The following is a 9,523-nucleotide window of genomic DNA, read 5'->3' as shown; positions in this document are numbered from 1 at the left end:
TTTTTGGGGGGCGGGCAGGAGGAGGGAGAAAGTGATCATGATAAGATCGGATTCTGGCTCTGGATGGACAGCTGAGGGGCGTGCAGGTGGGTGGAGGGGCTCTGGCCCTGGAGGGCGCCTGCGTGCTGATGTCCCCAGACTGCCAGGTGGATGCTCAGGGCTTCAGATGGCTTACCTGTAAAACATGGGGTTAAGTGATCCTGGGGCCAGTTCTCTTGTTCTAGGACCCCCCCACTCCCCGGGGGCTGTGCCAGTCTGTTCTCTGTTCTGGGACCTGAAGGGTTTGACTCTTTCTTTTGTGTGACCGGGTGTCAGGCGCCGGGTTTTTGGCCAAAAGCAGAGGGCGGAAGATTGGAGGTTATGCTGGCGAGGGGGTGTGCTGGCTCTGTGAGGTGGCTCGGTAGGTGCACTTCCCCGAGTCCCAGGTAGGTGGGGCTGCCCTCGAGGGTCTGTCCAGCCTGCAGGGACGGATGAGGGCACCTTCCCCCCAAGTCTTTCCCAGGCCCTCCTGCGAGCTGAGTTTTGCTCTCTGACAATACTGGCCTCATTTCCTGGTAGTGAAATCTTGGGTATGTGACTCAAGCAAGTTACCTAGACTCCTCATCTGTAAATCATAACAGTTTGAAGAGGAAGCAGAATCATCTGGGTAAAGGGCAAAGCATAATCATGGCTCCTAGGAAGGGCTCCGGGAACCTTGATTATATTACGATGAACATTTCAGGGTGGGGAGTAGAAGGTTTGGGGGTCTGGAAGCTGACTTTCCCTTCTGACTAGGTGAGTGACCTTGGGCAATTTGGTTTCCCTATTTTGAGATTTCCTTTAAAAGATGGAGCCTGGGTGGCTCAGTCGGTTAATCTTCCAACTTCAGCTCAGGTCATGATCTCATGGTTTGTGGGTTTGAGCCCCGCATTGGGCTCTGTGCTGACAGCTCAGAGCCTGGAGCCTGCTTCGGATTTTATGTGTGTGTCTCTCTATGTCTCCCCAACTCGTGCTCGCTCTCTCTCTTAAAAATAAATAAACATAAAAGAAAAAAAGACAGTAGGGAATGATAGCTATGTTGCAGGGCTTCTAGAAGTTTCCATTATAATGATACAAAGGGTTTGCAAACTCTAGCGCAATCTTTTGAGTGTGAGGGCTGGTCAGCTGAGACCTCATCTACCCCAGCCGACCCCAGGGCCTCCTCACACTTCCTTGCTGGGGCTCTGTGCATGGGGGCCCAGAAGATGACCTGGAATGAACTGACCTGCCCTTTCACTCTGGCCCCTTACCCCCACTCGAGCCTGCTGCAGGCATTCCAGTGGTGGGCGTGCAAGAGACACAGCCCCAGCCGCTGGCCCCATGGTGGGTGCCAATCACATATCTCAGGGACTCGGGGTTCATGGTTTCGCTTCTGTTGTTCCTCTAAGCAAGACTGGGCATCGTTTTGGTTAAGAAAATAAGACCACTGAGTAGATAGAGTAGGACAAGTGTTAACCAAGCCCATTTTTCAGATGAAGTAACAGAATCAGAGAGGCATGGTGAATTCCCCAAGGCACACAGCCAACTGGCAGTGAGGTTTGGACCGGGCCCCCAGGTCTCCCGGCCAGTGGGCCACCCTTTCCTAGTACAGTCTCTCTTAGATCTCGGACTGGTACTTCCCCTGCCCTTTGAGGGTTTTGCTATGTTACAGTAGACATTGTGGGGGCCCAGGAGGCTGACAGACCGGCTGTGTGTCCTGGTCTAGTGGGGCCACAACCCGACAGACAGCTGGGACAGAACACCAGAAGGGCTAGGCCCGAGGGAGCATGGAGGACGACCTATGTCCAGTCCAACCTCTGGGAAAGTCAAGGAAGGCTCCCTGGAGGGGGTGACATCCAGGCTGAGACCTGAAGGGCGAGTAGGAGTTTGCCAGTTTGGTGGTGGGATCAGGTTTTCCAGGCGGAGGGCAAAGGCCTCTGGGTCCTGTTAACACAATAACCATGTAACTATAAGTAAGAAAGGTCTAGAAGCTGGGGCACCTGGGGGTCAGTCCCTCACTGGCTCTGTGCCTCGTGTGGATTGTCCCCCCCACCCCAGGGCTCAGTTTATTGATGAAATAAAGGGGCTGCACCAAATGGTCCCCAAGATTTCTTAAGCTGTGAGTTAAGGCTTGAGATCTTGTTTAAAGGTTGTCATTCACGAATTTAAAAAAAACGATGCAACCCTTTTCTTTTTTTTTTGAAAGACAGAGTTGCAAAAGCCACAACATTAAAAAAAAAAAAAAAACCCTCATGCATGGTGTTACTTTTAGAGAACTCTCCTACACTCCCGGGATGGAAGGCGGTATACGTAAGGGTATTTAGGTCACCTAGGGATAGTGAAAATATGGAAGACAGGCTTGAGGGCATCTACGTTTTACCCAACTCCGCTCTGGAATATGATACAGCCATCAAGAAAGGGGACATAGACCACAGTGTACTGACTCAGAGAGTCGGCCCTTCTGCTCCTGAAAAAGCTCATTTCAGCACAATCTGCATAATAAAAATACGAGCGAGTTCAATAGTTGGACAGAATGTTTCTACATTAGCAGAAAAGGTTTTGCAGACTATTCATCAAAATAATGTGCACAGAGGTCACTTGGGGACGGGATTCAGTGGAGATGGGGGAGAGGTTGGACTGGGCTTTCGTTTTCATTTTATGCACTTCTGTAGAGTTTAGCGACTTTCAAAGAACGTGTATCGTGATTTTGTGACTAATTAAAAAATAACGTAAGAGGGATTTGCAGAAGAATTTTTAAAGAAAAAAATCCCATGTATGATTATATATATATCACATATAACATTTTAATATCATTTTCCATTTTCCTTAATAATAAAAATCATGTGTGCTTATTGAGAAAAATCAGCAAGTATGACAGAATATAAAGAAAAAATAAAACTGCCTATAATTTTACCATCCGGTATGCCACAGTTAATGTATTAGAGCATATATTTATATGATTTTTTATAATTATAATAATTAGGCTTTCTTTCAAAATTAGTATATATATAGGATGAATATTTTTGTATATATAATAATATGTATGTGTGTATATATTAAGATATATACACCCACAAAGATATATATATCAAAGATATATATATATACATCAAAGATATATATATATACACACACATATATATACACCCACAAAGATATATATATATATATCAATATATATATACACACACATAGGTATATATTTATAAACTTCTTTTTCTCTTCTAGTATATTTTGAGTATCTTCTCATGTCATAGACTTATATAACATGATTTTTTGAAATGGTCTATAATAACCAATATATAAAAGTCCCGATACTTGTTTAATCTCTATTAACTAGACATTTGCGTTGTTTACTTTTATTTAACTATTAAAAGTAGCTATGTGATGGATATGTCCGTGTAAGCATCTTTAAAAAATATCTTTACTTCCTTTAGGTGGAATTATTTGAATCAAAGATTATGGCTAATTTATTTCTTTATTCATTTTAAAAAATGATTAATTTTTTATTTTAGAGAGAGGATGTGTGAGTGGGGGAGGTGGGGGAGGGAGAGAGAGAATCCCAAGTAGGCTCTATGCGGAGCCTCACTTGGGTTTTGATCCGACAACCCTGGGATCATGAGCTGAGCTGAAATCAAGAGTTGGCCAATCAAGCAGGTGCCGCTACGGCCATTTTATTTTATCTTATTTTTTATTTTTTTCTTTTAATTTTTTTAATGTTTGTTTACTTTTGAGAGAGAGAGAGAGAGAGTACACGGGCATGTATGCACAGGGGAGAGGTAGACAGAGGTAGACAGAGGATCCAAAGCGGGCTCTGTGCTGACAGCAGAAAGCCCAATGTGGGGCTCAAACTCACGAACCCCGAGATCATGACCTGAGTGGAAGTCAGGGGCTTAACCAACTGAGCCACCCGGGTGTCCATGGCCATTTTAAATACCAGAAGCCTTTTTAATATATTGAATTAGTGGGGCACCTGGGTGGCTCAATGGGAAGCCCCCGACTTCCACTCAGGTCATGATCTTGGGGTTCATGAGTTTAAGCCCCGAAATGGGCTCTGTGCTGACAGCTTAGAGCTTGGAGCCTGCTTCAGATTCTGTGTCTCCCCCTCCCTCTGCCCCTCTCCCACTCATGCTCTGTCTCTCTCTCTATCAAAAATAAATAAACAATAGGAAAAAAATTTTTTTAATTGAATTAGTGATCTCCACCCCAGCTTAGTAAATCTGAATGCTGATCGGCTGAATTTACTTAACAAGATGCATACCCAAATAGGTAGTCAATCACTTTTGGGGTGAGGGTGGGCACTCTGGGTGTCCCCTGACAGCCCATGAAGCAGGGGCCCAGGCACATCCGGGAGGGCAAATGTGAAATAACATTGACACATTTTTGATGATTTCCTGAATGTCCAGAGCTCTCCTATGGTGACTTCTGCTTATCTGCTGATCTGGGCCCATCGGTGGAAGGCTCTGAGGAGCTGGCTGGGTTGGAGAGATGAGAGACAAGGGGTTGGGTGTGGGTGCAGTCAGCCTTGGCCTCTGGAGAGACTGGTTCTGGTCTGGGGGCGTAGGGAGGGTGGTAGGGTACAGCCCAGCGCCCTAAATCCAGTCCGTACCCACATGGAGCCTCTACCTAGATGTGCAACCCAGCGGGTCCCCACACTTGAGAATGGATTCCATGTCCTGAGCTCTTTAAGCTCTGCTGAGGTCAAGGCCATATTGAATTGGCCCTGGGGGATGGTCTGGAAGTGAATTATTCACTGATTCTGTGTGTGATCGTAATGATGACGGTGATGGTGATGATTTGGCAATGATGCTTACCACTTACACAGTGCTAGGAGCTCTGAGTAACTCATCTTGGTTTTTACCAAATGAGTCCCCAGCCATCACGGATATGGGGGATAATTTGAGGCGGCTCACAGGTGACCATCACTATCTTAATAATTGTGTGTTTGGGGCACCTGGGTGGCTTAGTCGGTTAAGCGTCTGGCTTTGGCTCAGGTCATGATCTCACAGTTTGTGGGTTCGAGCCCCGCGTAGGGCTCTGTGCTGACAGCTAGTTCAGAGCCTGGAGCCTGCTTCGGATTCTTTGTCTCCCTCTCTCTCTGACCCTCCCCTGCTCATGCTACCTCTCTCAGAAATAAATAAAAACATTAAAAAATTCTTTAAAAATTGTGTGTTTAGCATATGTCAATTGAATATACTAGAAAAGAGATCATTAGTATACCAGTACCATGATTTATGAGAGTGATATAACAGCTAATTTTTAAATTATTTAGATAACACTGTTGAGTTTTATTTATTTATTTATTTTTAAATGTTTTTTTATTTATTTCTAGGAGAGAGAGAGAGAGACAGCGTGAGCAGGGGAGGGTCAGAGAGAGAGGGAGTCACAGATTGAAACAGGCTCCAGGCTCTGAGCTGGCAGTCAGCACAGAGCCTGACGCGGGGCTCGAACCCACGAACCGCGAGATCATGACCTAAGCGAAAGTCGGACGCTTAACCAACTAAGCCACCCAGGCGCCCCTGTTGAGTTGGTTTTAAAGAAAAAATATCAAGAGGTGCCTGGGTGGGTCAGTCAGTTAAGCACCTGACTTCAGCTCAGGTCATGATCTCATGGTTGGTGGGTTGGAGCCCTGTGTCAGGCTCTGTGCTGACAGCTCAGAGCCTGGAGCCTGCTTCAGTTTATGCGTCTCCCTCTCTCTCTGCCCCTCTTTGGCTCATGTTCTGTCTCTCTCTCCTTCAAAAATAAACATTAGAAAAATAAAATAAAGAAAAAATATTAATACTTGGTGCTTGGATAAGGTCAGTATGAAGGTGGAATTTAAATAGTTGACATTTGGGACCATTAGAGGCAGATGCCATTATTATCCCTATTTTGCAGAGGTCAGAGTAGAAAGAGTTTAACCGGCTTAGGCTCACACAATATGCAAATGATAGAGCTGGCTCTTGGACCCAGATGTCAAATTTAGGAAAGGTTTTATTTAAACAAAGGATACACCCAGAAAAGTGCATGTATCATACAAGTGTAGCTTCAAGGACTTTACAAACTGAACATTGCCATGTAACCAGCACCCAAACCAACAAACAGACCCCAACCAGTATTCAGGAGTCCTGCTGTTGTGCATCTTGCCAGCTCCCCACCACTTGCTCCCCAGGCCCCCACCATCCTGATTTCTATCATCACAGACCGCATTTGCCCGTTCTGCAGCTTTATCTCAATGATATCACACAGCATGTACTTGTTTGTGTCTGACTTTTGTATCGTCAATATCACGCTGGGAAGATTCATCCACGTTATGGCGTATGTATAGTAAGTATGTGTTCTTCTTCGTTGCAGTATAGTATTCCACTGTGAGCAGCTATCGCAATTTATTGACCCATCCTACCGTGGTGGTCATTTGGGCCGTGCAAAGCTCGATGCTCTGCTGCCCCCCACAGATACCTGCACGACACACAGTGAGCAGGCCTTTCTCCGAGGAGCTAGAGACCAAGGAGGGGGTGAAACACACCAACCCACTATTACAGAGCTGGGGCTTTCCTAAGTGCAGAGTGGCCTTGAGGTGACAGGGGTGGTAAGTGGTTTGGACGATCTTAATGCTTGTCTTGTGGCATTGCACTTTATAGTGTGCTGTTCCCAGCAGCATCTCACAGCCCTGTCAGGTGGGGGCGGGGGGGGGGCGCGTCCCATGCTGTCAGTGAGGAAACGAGGAAAGGGATGCTAATAAATGAGTGATCCCACCACCACACGGGGAAAAGGAAACAGAACTCGGATCTGAGCCCAGATGTCCTGATACTGAATCCTTGGCTCTTTGTACCTTCTTCCCGCTGCCCGGTAAATCTGGTGGGGGGCTGTGGGGGGTGTGGGAGGTGTGGGGAGGTTGGGGGCTGGTGAGGCCGTAGAGACCTGAGAAGGATTTAAAGCCAAAACAGGTCCCTGGCTTTTTGGAGTGAGAAGCTGCCTTCCTTCCAGCCTGATTTTCTTTCGTTTGCAAAACTTGGGGAGGGTCCCTGCCCCCTCCCTGGGGAGGGCCGTGGTCACCGTGACCCACAACGCCCAACCGCCCTCCCAGAGCAGAGTGGTGAACTTTCACATTCATTGTCGTGGTGGATTTTATAACCACCCTGGGAGGAAGGCAGCGCACATAACATTTGCCCCATTTTTCAGAGAGTTGCAGTGACTCACCCACAGTCACAGGCCGAGTGAGGAACCTACAGGGACCCCGGGCCAGAGGGGATACTCCCTTCCCTGCTGTACTGGGCCTTGTCCTGGAAGGGAGCCCTGCTTTTAGGACACAGCCCACACCGGGGCCTTGGGGCCTGAACACAGGGATACGGGGCCCCAGTGAGGCTGGGGGGGCCACACTACAAGAAGGGTCAGGCCAGATGAGAGCCCACCTGCACCCCACCGCCTGCAGGATGGGGCTGGGGTGGAAAGCCTGGGGCGTGAGGTCACAGAGAACCTCAAGACAGAGCAGGGCACCACCCTCCCTGCGAGGGCTGGGGTCAAATGAGTGTCTAGAGCCCTTTTTTGGTCTGGGAAGCTGCACCAGGTGAAGAGCCTCTGTAAGATGAGAATAATGAAAGTCTTTTCTGGATTGGCTTGAGGATTAAATGAGGCAAAGCTCAGACCAGCTCTGGGCACGGAGCACGACCTCTCCCTCCCCCTGTGCTCCTGCCCTGGCTCTTTGGAGGTGGGCAGCTCAGGATGGCACACACCCCTTCGTCAATATTCCAGAAGGGGAGGTGTCCGTGAGTGTCAGGAACAGGTGGAGGCCGGCGCATGACTTGTGACCAGGAAGTGCTGCCCCGATTCTGTGATGAGGCCATTCTGCTAGATTTCCACCAGGCTGGCGCGTAAATGGGCTTTTGCGGCATATGCCCCCACCCCGCCCCATGACTGTGGGCTTGCACTGGGGCGGGGGGGCTTCGGGGAAGACCCTTGTCTGGGCTGCGTGCATCTCTGTGCCCCTGTGAGGTTGGTCTGATCCATGCACAGGGCTGGCCTACGCCCTTGAGGAGACAGGCACAAGGGAGGAAGGTCCGGGCTCACTGCTGAGGGTGCACGCAGGGGTGAGGCGTGGGCGGGCTGCGAGAAGGAGTGTGGGGGGCGGAAGGAAGCTGGAGCTGATCCTGCCCCCACGCTCGCCTTCAGCCAGGCCTGGGCCGTAGGCTACCTCCCTCAGGAAGCCCTCCTTGGTTCCCACTTGGCCTGCCTCATCTCCCTCTGTCTTCTTTTCTTCTCTCAGCTCCCTTCTGACGTCCCCTCTTTGATAAAGAAAAGCTAAAAGCCTAAAATTCTGTAGTCCTGAGAGCTCATTTCTTTGCAGGCTCTGTGAAAAGCATAGGATGTATTGAGTTCTGGGTCAAATTGGAATCGTAGGATTCGTGGAGACAGTGGCGTATTTAAAACGCGAAGGAACATTTTTCACAAGAGCTCAGTGTCAGCTGGGTTTCCTCCTGGTGCCTGGGCCCCTGGAGAAGGAGTCTGCATGCTGTAGGGGGGGAGTGGGGGGCATCAGGGAGCTGGGGGGCTTCCCCAGCACGTTGAGGTCCAGAATGGCGTCGGACACAGAGCTAGAAGTGGGGTCTTTCAGCCCAAGATTTTTGGGATCCTGTTGCCCGCTGATTTCTAGTGGCAAGTGCCTCTAAAGGAGGGGCTTTTGGGGCCCAGCGGAGGAAGTCCCTTTGCTCTGCCCAGGGTTTAGGTGGCCCTGGGAGAGGGATGCACCGGGATGGGCAGTCAGGGCCCAAGTCAGGGCAGTCAGGGGATGAAGCTCCCTGCCCAGGCACGTTGCTGAGAGCTGCTGGGCCTCCAGCCCCATTTCTGACTCCTCCGGGGGCTGCCCCAGCCTGGGGAGATTGTCTAGAGCACCCTGAGCCCAGGCTGGGGCAAGGGTCCCCATCACGGGGTCCAGGCTTGCGTTTCCGGGTCCCACCAGCTGCTGGATGTCAGGTGCGTACATGTGCGCGTTTTTCTGGGTGGGGGCGGGGGGGGGAGGCCATACGTTTAGTCTGAGTCTTCGTGCCTCCCTTGCACCTAAAAGGTCCTAGAACTTCAAGCGCAGGACAAGCCGCGCGACATTGAAGTGTGGTTTTGTGTGTTGTTGGTTTGCTGGGTTTTGCTGCAGAGAATGTACCTTCTCCCCACTTGGCAAGCCGCCGCCTGGGGACTCGGCTCTGTGCTCTGTCCCTAGAGCAGGGCTCTGTGTGCATCAATTGTTCCGCCAGAGATTACAGCTCAGCTCGCTTGCATTTCCGCCGTCTCCCCGAGTCCTGAGCTGAGGAGCCCCTGGCATGGCTCCACAAGGCTGCCAGGGCTCCCAGGCGAAACGCACCCCGTTTTGCAGAGAAGGCCCCCCAAGGTCAAGCAGCCAGCACAGGCGCACGTGGCCAGAGACGGCATCTGGGACTTGCCGTTCTGAGTCCCGGCCCTTTCATCCCATTATTTCCCAACCTCTCAGCCTTCCATGTTGCCATGGCAACAAGAGACCAGGGATCAGCACCCCCCCCACCCCCCCACCCCGGGAGTT

This window comes from Crocuta crocuta, unplaced genomic scaffold (genome assembly GCF_008692635.1).
Source record: "Crocuta crocuta isolate KB4526 unplaced genomic scaffold, BGI_CrCroc_1.0 scaffold323, whole genome shotgun sequence".
NCBI classification, from domain to species: Eukaryota; Metazoa; Chordata; class Mammalia; order Carnivora; family Hyaenidae; genus Crocuta; species Crocuta crocuta.
This window is presented reverse-complemented; position numbering follows the sequence as displayed.